The following is a 12,933-nucleotide window of genomic DNA, read 5'->3' as shown; positions in this document are numbered from 1 at the left end:
AAAACACAGATGTTCTTTTTTCACTATAGCAATGCGCAACTCGTATGACGTGACTTTTGTGCACTCGTTTGGAGAATGTTCATCTTTACGGAAGGGAAACACTTTCTTGTCATTTTTCTTGTAATGATCATTTCTATACCTGTGGCTGGGTTGTTTCGGCTTTGGTCTGGTTCCAGCAAAGAATAATGCTGTAGGTTTGTGTGCTTCCGACACTTCCATCGTTTCACCTGCTTCCAGAAAAAAAATTTCTTTGGATAAAGATAATCTCAAGTCTTCAGTCTTCAGTCCTTTGATTATTTCAGCTTTCTCTGTCAAATAGTCTATCAGCGACATAAATACAAGTGGCGACATTTCATCAGTTATGCTGTCAATTTTCTTTGTACAACTCTGCGCTGACCTTCTCGTGTTGAAATTAGTTTCTGAAGATTCATGGTTATTCAAAATAGCTGGTCACGGCACCAAAAATGTAAGTAAGATCCAGCAAAGAAACAATAAAATGCGTTGTGTCAGTTCATATCTGTATTCTGAACCTCTTGATAGCATACATAACAATAACAACATATCATCACATCGGAAGTGACGTTGACGTCATAAACGCGGTAAGACGTAACGTGCATACTAGCGTAATTAACACTACAATACTTTAGAACGTATCTATCTCGCGGACAAAGGTGTTTTATTTATTGTTGTAAACAAAGTAAGCTGGTAGCTTCAGATATCAACATTAATTTACAACTTAGTTTATACAACTTGAAAAAAAGATTTTTGTTGGGGCCTCTCATTTACAATTTCATGTACATGTATATCAACAATTATCACCTGAATTGAGTGGAAAATACTGATGGTAAAATGGTGTAGGGGTTTGTTTACATTATAAAATCTTTAATAACTTCTTTCAGGTAAATTTTTGGTATGGTTTTGGTAAGTTTATAATAAAGAGCATGTCATTCTCTTTCACTCAGATTTTTTCATGAGATTTAGACTCTTGGATTGTCGTGGAATTTGACTTTATTAAAAGACAAAAGGAAGTTCAGTATAGGCTCTTTCAAAGTGTTGAAAGTAGACTAAACTTACACTACAGGGAATAAATTAGCAGGGGCCTAGTAGCCCATGGCCCCTTGATTTTAGGCTGAGCCCCTAAATTGTTGGAGAAAATGCCCATATACCTAATGTTAAACATTTAGTTTTGACAGTCTGGACCCCTAAGTAAAACTAGCTAGTTTATATCCCTGCACTATACTCTATTGTATGTATTTAGCTGTGGAAACTTTTGATATAGACTATAATTGGGGAAATCCTAAAATCATTGAAAAACGGTCAATACAAGAGTTGTCCATTTTGCTTCAGATATTTTGAGGAAGTCATTTTTTTATATACCAAATATCTCTATTTTTACATGGAGAAGAGGAAAACCATAAATATATTTAGTAAACTGGTGCACTTCGCTAACAATTCACTCTGAAGAAAATCTGTAAAGTTGAATTTGAATTTTTTAGGTACCATCTCTACCAAAATGGACCATAATTCTTGCAAAAAGCAGGATGGAGTTATGTTTCTTGCTGTACAGAGTCGGCTTTTAATGGGGAACAAGTGTTGCAAGTTTTTAAGCAATAGCTTTGATAGTTTAGGAGAAAAGCTGCCCTAAGCATAAAACTTGACCAGGCAACGCCAACGCCGATCAAGTGATGACAATAACTCATCTTTTTTTTTTTTTCAAAAAACTCAGATGAACTAAAAAGTAGGTCTGTAGGTCAAGGTCACAGTCAAGTAACCTCTAGTTACTTGGAGTCATCAGGTTATTAAACAGTCTAGGAAATACGATCAAATAAAAACAATCTAGGAAATACGATCAGATGATTTATGAAGTATTTTTTCTTATATAGCACATATATAACAAGAGGGCCAAGATGGCCTTATATTGCTTACCTGAGTAACACATAAAAACAGAGTAAACATGTGTGACTTAGTGACCAAGCTTTTGAAACCACATGACCCAGTTTCAAACTCGTCGGAGTTTTCAATGAGATAACATTCTGACCGAGTTTCATGAAGATTGGAGCAAAAATGCGGCCCTACAGTGTAAAAAATATTTTTCTCAAATTTGGCCTAGTGACCTAGTTTTTGACCAAACCTAAACCAATTTTTAATCCGTCCGAGATTTCATGTAGACAACTTTTATGACCTATTTTCAGATTGGAAAAAAATGTGGCCTCTTGAGAGTAAACAAGCATATTCTTTGATCTGACCTAGTGACCTAGCTTTTGATTCCACATGACCCAGATTAGAACTCAGGGTCATAAAAACAAACTTTCTAACAAAGTTTCGTGGAGACTGGAACAAAAACGTGGCCTCAAGAGTGTAAACAAGCTTTTCCTTTGATTTGACCTAGTGACCTTGTTTTTTACCCCACATGACTCAGATTTAAATTCATGCAAGATTTCATGGTAACAACCAAGTTTTATGAAGACTGAATCAACAAGAGCTGTCACAGGAGACAGCGTGCTCGACTATTTCGATGCTGGATAGTGAAACTGGGCACATCTGAGGAAACTAGAGCTGTCACTAGAGTGTTTAATGACTCCAATTGTGGATGAAGATATTGCACAATAGCCCGAGTCTATGTCAAAAATATCAACTTAAAGTAATAAGAGAGGTAAAGATAAAATGTATCAAAACACTATATAACTATTTTAAGTTTGAATCAAATCCATTCAGTAATAACAGAGACAGAGTGAAAGTGCATCAAAACTTTAACCTAAAATTCTAAGTAAAAAGGGGGAATAATTAATAAAAAATTGGTGCCAGAGTTATGCACCTTGCATCATATGGTGTGGGTGATGATGTTGAACAACTATTTTAAGTTTGAATCAAATCCATTCAGTAATAACAGAGACAGAGTTAAAGTGCATCAAAACTTTAACCTAAAATTCTAAGTAAAAAGGGGAAATAATTCATGAAAAATTGGTCCCAGAGTTATGCACCTTGCATCATATGATAAGGGTAATGATGTTGAACAATTGTTTAAGTTTGAATCAGATCCATTCAGTAATAACAGAGATAGAGTGAAAGTGCATAAAACTCTAACCTGAAATTCTAAGTAAAAAGGGGAATAATTCATGAAAAATTGTGCAAGAGTTATGCATCTTGTGTCATATGATGTGGGTGATGATGCTGAACAACTATTTTAAGTTTGAATCAAATCCATTCAGTAATAACAGAGATAGAGTGAAAGTGCATCAAAACTTTAACCTGAAATTCTAAGTAAAAAGGGGGAATAATTCATGAAAAAATAGTGCCAGAGTTATGCACCTTGTGTCATATGATGTGGGTGATGATGCTGAACAATTATTTTAAGTTTGAATCAAATCCATTCAGTAATAACAGAGGTAGAGTGAAAATGCACCAAAACTTTAACCTGAAATTCAAAGTAAAAAGGGGGAATAATTCATGAAAAAATGGTGCCAGAGTTATGCACCTTGTGTCATATGATGTGGGTGATGATACTGAACAACTATTTCAAGTTTGAATCAAATCCATTCAGTAATAACAGAGATAGAGTGAAAGTGCATCAAAACTTTAACCTGAAAATCTAAGTGAAAAGGAGGGATAATTCATGAAATATTGGTGCCAGAGTTATGGCCCTTATGTCAGATGATGTGGATGATGATGAGGAATAAGTATTTCAAGTTTGAATCAAATCCATCAAGTAATTACAGAGATATGTTGAAAAAAGAGAAAGTGCACCAAAACTTTAACCAAGGTGGGGACGCGGAAAGACGCCGACGCCGATGCCGGGGCGAGTAGGATAGCTCTCCTTGTACTTCGTACAGTCGAGCTAAAAATGTGTCCCCTAGAGTGTAAACAAGCTTTTTTCTTTGATTTGACCGGGCGACCTAGTTTTTGACCCTAGATGACCCATAATCACTGGAATATCATGCCGTAGAAACGTGGCATGATACCCCACCCAGTCACATTATACTGACACCGGGCTGACCAGTCCTAGCACTATCCTCTTAATGCTGAGCGCCAAGCGAGGAAGCTACTAGTACCATTTTTTATGTCTTTGGTATGTCCGCGTCACGCGGCCGGGGATCGAACCCACAACCTCCCGCATACGAAGTGGACGCTCTACCACTAGGCTACCGAGGCGGTCACCTTGAACAGGTGAGCTAAAAATGAAGTGACCCCGGGGAGAGGCTTTGAATAGACCCGGGTCACGATTTGAACAATCTTAGTAAAGGGCCACACATAAGATATCTTAGCTCTGTGCCTCTTGGTTTCAGAAGAACATTTTTTATGCTTTTTTTTCCTACAGAACTCTATGTAAATTCAAGAGACCACATGGCGGGGCCAATATTGACCCTGGGATTATACAGCTGGATCATAACTTGAAAAATCTTGGTAAAAGTCCACTAAACAATGGCAAATAACAAATATCTAAGCTCTAGTAGTGTTTCCTGCAGGCCGTTTTAACATGGCACAGCGCCATGCCCCTTTTTGAAGTGCAGCCGTGCTGCCCTTGAAACCGCCCGTTTGCGCCATGTGCCCTTTTAATTTATCAGCCTTGTGTACTTATCTTGACAAGTGCCCTTTCAAAACCATCCAGTATAGCCAATGTCCGCCTGACATGTTGTTCCATGTATTGTACCATCTATTAGCGGCATCAGTAAACAGACTGACACAGTGACACTTGGGTGCATCAACTGTGAACACTGAACGCCTGTCGTGATTTTGAAGACCCTGATTAAGGACTGACAGGATTATGCAATCAGTAACTGTTTTATGGAACTACAGATGAAAATTTGCTGTTTTTATCATGTCGGCAGTGAAGCTACATGTGCTTTTTATGGAAGAGATGTTTAAAAACAGTCAATTAAACGATAATTATTCTAAAAGGTTGTAATCATTTAAAATGTAGATTGATTGGTGTACATTTTCGATATGCTTGTTAGGCCTAAATTAATATATTGAAAGATTTGTTCTATTCCTTTATGGATTTCATTTAAATAAATAAATAATGAGATAAACCTTTAAGCTTTAGAATGATACTAAATTCATTAAAATAGACCGATGTCTTCACTCCAGCATCTTGATTTATAAATACGAAGCCATACGACTTGCCATGCAAAAATTGCTGCCATCTTGAAAATTTGAAAACAAATCAGTATGAAAATCAAAGGGGTCTGACATGTGTGGGTCACATTAATATGGTATAAAAAAATAGCCACTGGGGACAAAAACATGAGTAACTGCATATAATTATACATGTAACTGTGCCCATGTTTTGTCCCCAGTGGCTTGGGACTATTTATTATGCCATATTAAGGTGACCCACACGTGTCAGACCCCTTTGATGAAAATAACCGATAACTTGGCGATAAAGTTATAATAACTTATCAAGATTTCAATTAATCAACTACAAATGCAAGGCCCTAGTTTTGTTTTCATAAATAATTTGTCAAAATGTTTTTGTAAGGCCGAAATTTAAGTTGAAAGTGCCTGGTCGCAAGCATCACTATACCCCGAAATTTCGAATTAAAATGTATACTGAAAAGAGAATGACTAAATAAGCTTGCTGATGAAGTTGTAAAAACACATTTATTCAGGGAGGGCTTAAATTGTCCACCTGTCATCTTGTAGAATCAGGGCTCTCGCGAGTGGGCGACTCGAGCGAAATAGTCACTTTGGAACCTCAAACCTCGCTCAAATCTAAGGCCATACCAAATTGATTAATAGTTCTTCGGAAAATTTTCCAAAAACAAGAGGGCCATGAAGGCCCTGTATCGCTCACCTGACCTACTGACCTAAAGATCATCAAGATTAACATTCTGACCAAGTTTCATTAAGATATGGTCATAAATGTGGCCTCTAAAGTGTTAAATAGCTTTTCCTTCGATTTGACCTAGTGACCTAGTTTTTGACCCCACCTGACCTATAGATCATCAAGATTAACATTCTGACCAAGTTTCGTTAAGATGTGGTCATAAATGTGGCCTCTACTATGTAAACTAGCTTTTCCTTTGATTTGACCTGGTGACCTAGTTTTTAGCCTCACATGACCCAGATTCAAACTTGACCTAAAGATCATCAAGATTAACATTCTGATTAAGTTTCATGAAGATACAGTCATAAATGTGGCCTCTAGAGTGTTAACAAGCTTTTCCTTTGATTTGACCTAGTGACCTAGTTTTTGATCCCACCTGACCCAGATTTGAACCTGACCTATAGATCATCAAGATAACATTCTGACCAAGTTTCATTAAGATATGGTTATAAATGTGGCCTCTACAGTGTAAAGTAGCTTTTCCTTTGATTTGACCAGTTGACCTAGTTTTTGATTTACCCATTACACATGACCTAGATTTGAACTTGACCTAAAGATCATCAAGGTTAACATTCTGACTAAGTTTCATGAAGATACAGTCATAAATGTGGCCTTTACAGTGTTAACAAACTTTTCCTTTGATTTGACCTTGTGACCCTAGTTTTTGACCCCGGATGACCCAATATCAAACTTGTCCAAGACTTTATTGAGGGTAACATTCTGACCAAGTTTCATTAAGACCGGGCCCAAATTGTGACCTCTAGAGTGTTAACAAGTGTTTCCTTTGATATGACCTGGTTTTGACCCCAGATGACCCAATATTGAACTCGTCCAAGATCTTATTGAGGGTAACATTCTGACCAAGTTTCATTAAGATTGGGCCAAAAATGTAACCTCTAGAGTGTTAACAAGCTTTTCCTTTGATTTGACCTAGTGACCTAGTTTTTTACCCCAGATGACCCAATATCAAACTTGTCCAAGATTTTATTGAGGGTAACATTCTAACCAAGTTTCATTAAGATTGGGCCAAAATTATGACCTCTAGAGTGTTAACAGTCAAATTGACAGACGACGGACACAGGGCGATCACAAAAGCTCACCTTTGAGCACTTTGTGCTCAGGTGAGCTAAAAATGGGAGCAAGCGAGCAAAATTTTTTTCTTCTCAATTTTGGTTTTTTCAGAGGCGGGTAGATTTTTCATGGAGCGAGCAGGTAATTTTTTTTCCCAGCTTGGACCCTAGAGGAGGCGGTTATGATTATACATGAAGTTAATATTTCTTTAAGAATAACATAGATATCAAACATTTACAGTGTGACTAACACAGTAGATAGCTTTTCTGTATGTTTTAAAGACTAAATGAATGATTTTGCAAATAAATTCTTGCCAAAACTCTCTGAATCACTTTGTTTTTATTTTGTATTTATAATTACTAAGGGATGAGTGTCTTATTTCTAATTTTGATTGTTCTACATTAATCTGAAGGCGTGTCCATTTAACGGCAGAGGATGAGGAATATTTAAGACAAAACGGGCACCCGAGTGGAATAACATATCTTCTGAAACCCAGTTAGATGGCTTCGACACATGAGCAACTTTGTGCCGCTAGTGAAACTCCAAACGGTACAGGTGAGGGGAAAGTAATGAATCACTTGACCAATGAGACCAAACGGAGTTGGGCACACAAATGCTTCGACACTGCTCGAATCCAATTGGAATAATTTCTTAACAGATCAGACTAGCTTAAGTTTTTGTGGTAGAGGTTCATTTCAGTCAAAAATGATAACAGATGGACAAAAAATGATCCCAATATGGCCACTCTTAAGTGTTATTTGTTGTGCTTTGATTGACCCAGAAATTTTGAGTTGGGAAGGTCGGTTTTTTTCAGTTTCTTTCTTTCAATCAACTCACACCCAATTAATACACAAACAGGGAAAATTGGGGTTACAATAGGACAGAAATTATTTTTATATCTACACTACTTATTTGAAAAGCTAAACATTCTTTTAAAATTTAAATTGAATACATGCATTTTGATATAATATCTGACTGCCATACTAAAGAAGTTACGTTCAAAAAGATTTGGGCCCGAGACAATGTGATGGATCGGTCAGGATCTGTGAACAAACATTTTTCTTAAGATAGCACTCGGCTTTGGCTCTAGATCTAACATATTGAACTGCACTCGGCTTTGGCTCTAGATCTAACATATTGAACTAAACAACTGATAACAAATGGTTTGAAAACTTTATCTGAACAATATTTCTATGTTTAATCCAAATATTTTTAATTGAATCCCCGTGCACGTCTTACAAGTCGGGCTTTGTTCTTTTCACTGTAAATCAATCTAATTGGGAAAAATCATCTCGTTTTTGGGAATTTTTAAGCATTTTTCGGGGAAGTTTGACCATTTTTGTCAGTTGGGAAAACGCCGAATTTCAGAGTCAAATCGGTGCAAAAAAAATCACTGAATCAGTATGTAAAAAACATCAGTGAATGAAAAGTATTTGATGGAAGTTTAAAATGCTGAATGTTGTTGAAAAGAGAATACACTAGTGTTCTGATTTATAGTAAAAAAAATCTTGTGAAGTTTGTTTAGATGTGGATTTTAAACCAATAATAAACAAGAGCACCGCCTTGCGGGTGCTGACGCTCATCTGATTTTTTTTGTATAATAGAAATATTGTCCTACCCATGATTTTCTAAGTCTAAAAAGGGCCATCATTCTTGCAAAAAGCAGGATAGAGTTATGTAATATGTTTCTTGATATACAGTGTCCACTTATGATGGTGAAAAACTATTGCAAGTTTTAAAGCAATAGCTTTGATAGTTTATGAGAAAAGTTGACTTAAACATAATATTTAACCAAGAAAATGATTTTTCTAAGTCCAAAAGGGGCAATAATTATTGCAAAAAGCAGGATGGAGTTATGTTGCTTGCTTTACAGGGTCAGCTTATGATGGTGAACAACAGTTGCAAGTTTTAAAGCAATAGCTTTGATGGTTTAAGAGAAAAAGTTGACCTAAACATAAAACTTAACCAAGAAATCTGATATTTTCTAAGTCCAAAAGGGGCCATCATTCTTGCAAAAAGCAGGATGGAGTTATGTTTCTTGCTGTACAGGGTCCACTTATGATGGTGAAAAACTGTTGCAAGTTTTAAAGCAATAGCTTTGATAGTTTAGGATAAAAATTGACCTAAACATAAAATTTAACCAAGAAAACTGATTTTCTAAGTCCAAAAGGGGCAATAATTCTTGCAAAAAGCAAGATGGAGTTATGTTTCTTGATGTACAGGGTCTGCTTATGATGGTGAACAAGTATTCCAAGTTTCAAAGCAATAGCTTTGATAATTTAGGAGAAAAGTTGACCTAAACATAAAACTTAACCAAGAAATCTGATATTTTCTAAGTACAAAAGGGGCCATAAATCTTGCAAAATGCAAGATGGAGTTATGTTTCTTGCTATACAGGGTCAGCTTATGATGGTGAACAAGTATTCCAAGTTTCAAAGCAATAGCTTTGATAGTTTAGGAGAAAAGCTGACCTAAACATAAAACTTAACCAAGCAACGCCGACGCCGACGCCGACAACCGCTCAAGTGATGACAATAACTCATCATTTTTTTTCAAAAAATCAGATGAGCTAAAAACTGACCAAAGCTATCCTGTGCACCCTAAATCAGCGCATGTGTAAACAATGCCATGGAGAGAAAAAAACACATGAATTTCTATTAAAAGCTGAATGTTATGAAAAGAACAGCTATTTTCTGTCTAATATACAGAAAAAACTACTAAATTTCATTTCTTTGAATTGGAATGCAAGAAAAATTAGTTAGCTGTCCGCTATATCCTTGCCTTCAGATGTTGTCAACTACTCTGGGCCAGTGTTCTGTCAAGACTGTAAACCAGATTGAGCACATCTCACCTTAAATGCACCTGCCCTGTTTATAACCGATTTTTAACCATTCTCCTTCTTGCTAAATTTTTTTACCACTACCAGGGCACTAGACAACTTTTGGGGACAGGTACCCATACCCTCAGGAAGGGGAATTTTTCGACATTTTAAGACGAAAAGTGGAAGATTAAGCCATATATATGTAACTACTTTCACACTTATTAATACAGTTTTCAATTATTCCTAACTGATGTGACTATATTGCAACAGTAATCTTCCTTAGAGGCACTATATAATATTAAAAGAAAGAGTTCATATCTATTTGTGTAAAAACAACCTATCATCAGGGGAATTTTCTTCTGAGAAAGGGGAAAAAAACATTTTATTTTAGGAGGGGAATGGTACCCATATTCGGTTATTAATAAAACCCGGCCCGGCCTGGCCCGACCGAAACCACGGAAATAGCCGATTCTGATTGTACAGAAACCACCGGAAACTTACGGACGGAAGGCTAATATAATTACGAATGATATCGTGTCGATATCAACTTACATATTTAGAATTTAGTAAAAAAAAAAAAAAAACACTGAACTTTATGATGCCCGCGAGGAACTTCTTTGATGAATGGGTTAAAACTGCGTGTTCTTTCTGGTTGCAAAAATGTCTTAATATAATTTGTAAACTTGTACACAGGAAGTTGTTATACATAGCGTTGTTTTGAGGAGCCTTCTAATTAGTTCCCGATATTTTGTATCGTTATCATTATATACTATTTTATAATCACGTTTTGTCCAAAAAGTTGTTATATTTCGAAGAAAGGAATTCCTCTCAGGCCTCAAAGAGATTTTGTTTCACCTGTGCATTCCCAAAGCCTAAATGATTCTTTGTGTCCGGTAACATGCCTAAAAAAATAGGTAGTAAAAAGGCAGGATTTTTTATACTTATTTGTTCAATGAGACTTTACGGAAATTATTTTTATGTCAAAAAAAATTAATAAGAATAATTTCTAATATCACTGACAATTTTTAAAGAATAGAATGAGCAGTTTTTTAAAACTTTTTATTAAAAAGTTTTTAAAAAATCTCCAACACCATAAAACATTTAGGGTCATGTAAAAAAAAATAGGATATGTCGGGATACCGATTACACACGAAGAATGCAGCGTTGAATGTTGAAAAGTTTTACACACGGTACCCCATATTTTTAAAATATTCCTGTATAAATATATACAGAGCTCCAGATAAGCTTTTGGTGCAATTGGGTATTTACCCATCACTTTTTGTCTGAATTGGGTATTGGAAATTTCAATTGGGTAAAAATAATATCATTACCCAGCCTTTTCAGAAGTAATTGGGTATTTGCTAAAACCAATTGGGTATTTTACCAATCTCGCACTAACAATTGAGTATTTTTTTGCTTGCAGTATACATGGTATATATCATTAAACAGGACTGACTAAGTATTTAATGGCGCCCTTCAATGTTTAATACAAAAATGTATTTAAAATTGTAATGAATGTTTCATACTGTTGTTTTCTTTTTCACTTTTAATGCAGTCTGAGATCAGTTCATCCACAATATCCCGAACGATGTGGTCACCGCAATATGCATTCTCCCAAAAGATGTCATCCAGTATTGGTGACACTACATCGTCACAAACAGATAACTGTCATTGTTGAATAGCAAAATACCCCACTAATTAGTTTGTTTGTGCTGCAACAATGTTTTTTCCTGCAACCTCTTTACATTTTATCGGCGTAAAATTGTTTACAAAGTGTCCAAATAACACCGATCAGCCGACTGAATGGTCCTGTTATTTTTCCGATAATTGCAACCTGTTCTGCAGTAACGTATAACCAGTCAGTCAAATCTAGCGTTAAAGTCTCGTACCCGTTCTAGTTATAAGGAAAATGCGATACGCAAGCTATTTTTTACGAATTGGGTATTAGGAATTTTAATTGCGTTTCAGTACGCACACTGTATGAATTCAATTGGGTTTTCTGCAATTTTAATTGCGTAAATACGCAAATACGCAGCTTATCTGGAGCTCTGATATATAGAAACAAATACTGAATTAGGTTTGTTCACGCAGTATTCTGAGTATCTCTTGAACTTAGTCGACTGAATTGACGTACGATGAAAGTCACAAATCGAATATATTGTGGTACATTGCAGTTTGTGGCATAGCCTTTGCACTTTCGATAATCGATTTCATATTCGGCAGGTTGCTATAATGTTTTAACATATTTTTTTTTTTTTTTTTTTTTTTTTAAATTTGCAAGTAATCTCTGAATAAACTGACTTACTTAAGTTATATTCAAATTAGTTCAAAACTATATAGAGTAGAATCGAGATACAAATTTTACCTTTTTTCATTTTTGTACAGATGTCTCGTAAACCGGAGGTCACGGGGTCGAATCCTGTCAGCGGATTTTGACCGTGACTCCAACAGTCCCTTCTTTCGGTGCGAGTACTGGTTACTTTCCAGGAAGCAGTCATCGAGTGTATTTCACATTAGTTGGTGAACCAAAACTCGACGCGAAAAAGAAATCTTTTAAATGGGAGCAAAATTACCATTTAACTGCACTCAATATACAGAACGATTCACACTGTTTCGTGAAAAAAGACCAAGTAAAAACTTGTTAAGGTTCGTTTGGATATTTACCAATGCTCTACACTTTCAGATTATGCATTTAGATACTGCAAAATTAAACTTCAATGGTTAGACATATCTTGCAAAACTTTGCAAATTATTTAGGTTGATTTGATATATTATTGTATACAGAATGCCTTTTCAGTCAGTTTGCTAGTGCTCGGCATTTTTGATACAGAACAACTGAAGAATCGTTTGAGCCCGCTAATCATAATTTACAAATAAATCTCGAAAAAGCAAAATAAAACTTTGAACGGATGTTGTTTTTTCAAATCTCACAAATTTCTTCATTAAGATTTTTTTGTGTAAATTTATCAATATCACAATCAGGGCCTCCTCTGGGTTTTTCATACTTGTCGCCAACCTTTTCGCCACTTTGAAAAAGTTGGAGCCACTTAAGAGCCACTTTTGAGCCAAAGTTCTGAGCCACTTTTATTTCTCTCATTTGGTTGTCTTAGTGTCAGAGCATATGGAAATTAATTATTGTAAATAGATTCAAATTACATTAAGAATGATCATAAGGTGTATTAAATAATTTTCAAAGTAAAAACAAAGGAAAATTCAG

The 12,933-nt window shown here is 35.7% G+C and overlaps 1 protein-coding gene across 1 annotated transcript in view; it reads right to left on the bottom strand.

Moving 5' to 3' along the window:
* The window catches only part of LOC123526815 (GRB10-interacting GYF protein 2-like), a 268,736-nt gene that overhangs the window by 246,693 nt on the left and 9,110 nt on the right, over positions 1-12,933 (bottom strand).

The sequence above is a fragment of the Mercenaria mercenaria genome, chromosome 14 (assembly GCF_021730395.1).
Source record: "Mercenaria mercenaria strain notata chromosome 14, MADL_Memer_1, whole genome shotgun sequence".
NCBI lineage: Eukaryota > Metazoa > Mollusca > Bivalvia > Venerida > Veneridae > Mercenaria > Mercenaria mercenaria.
The sequence above is the reverse complement of the archived record's forward strand: the minus strand, read 5'-3'. Positions and strand labels throughout refer to the sequence as shown.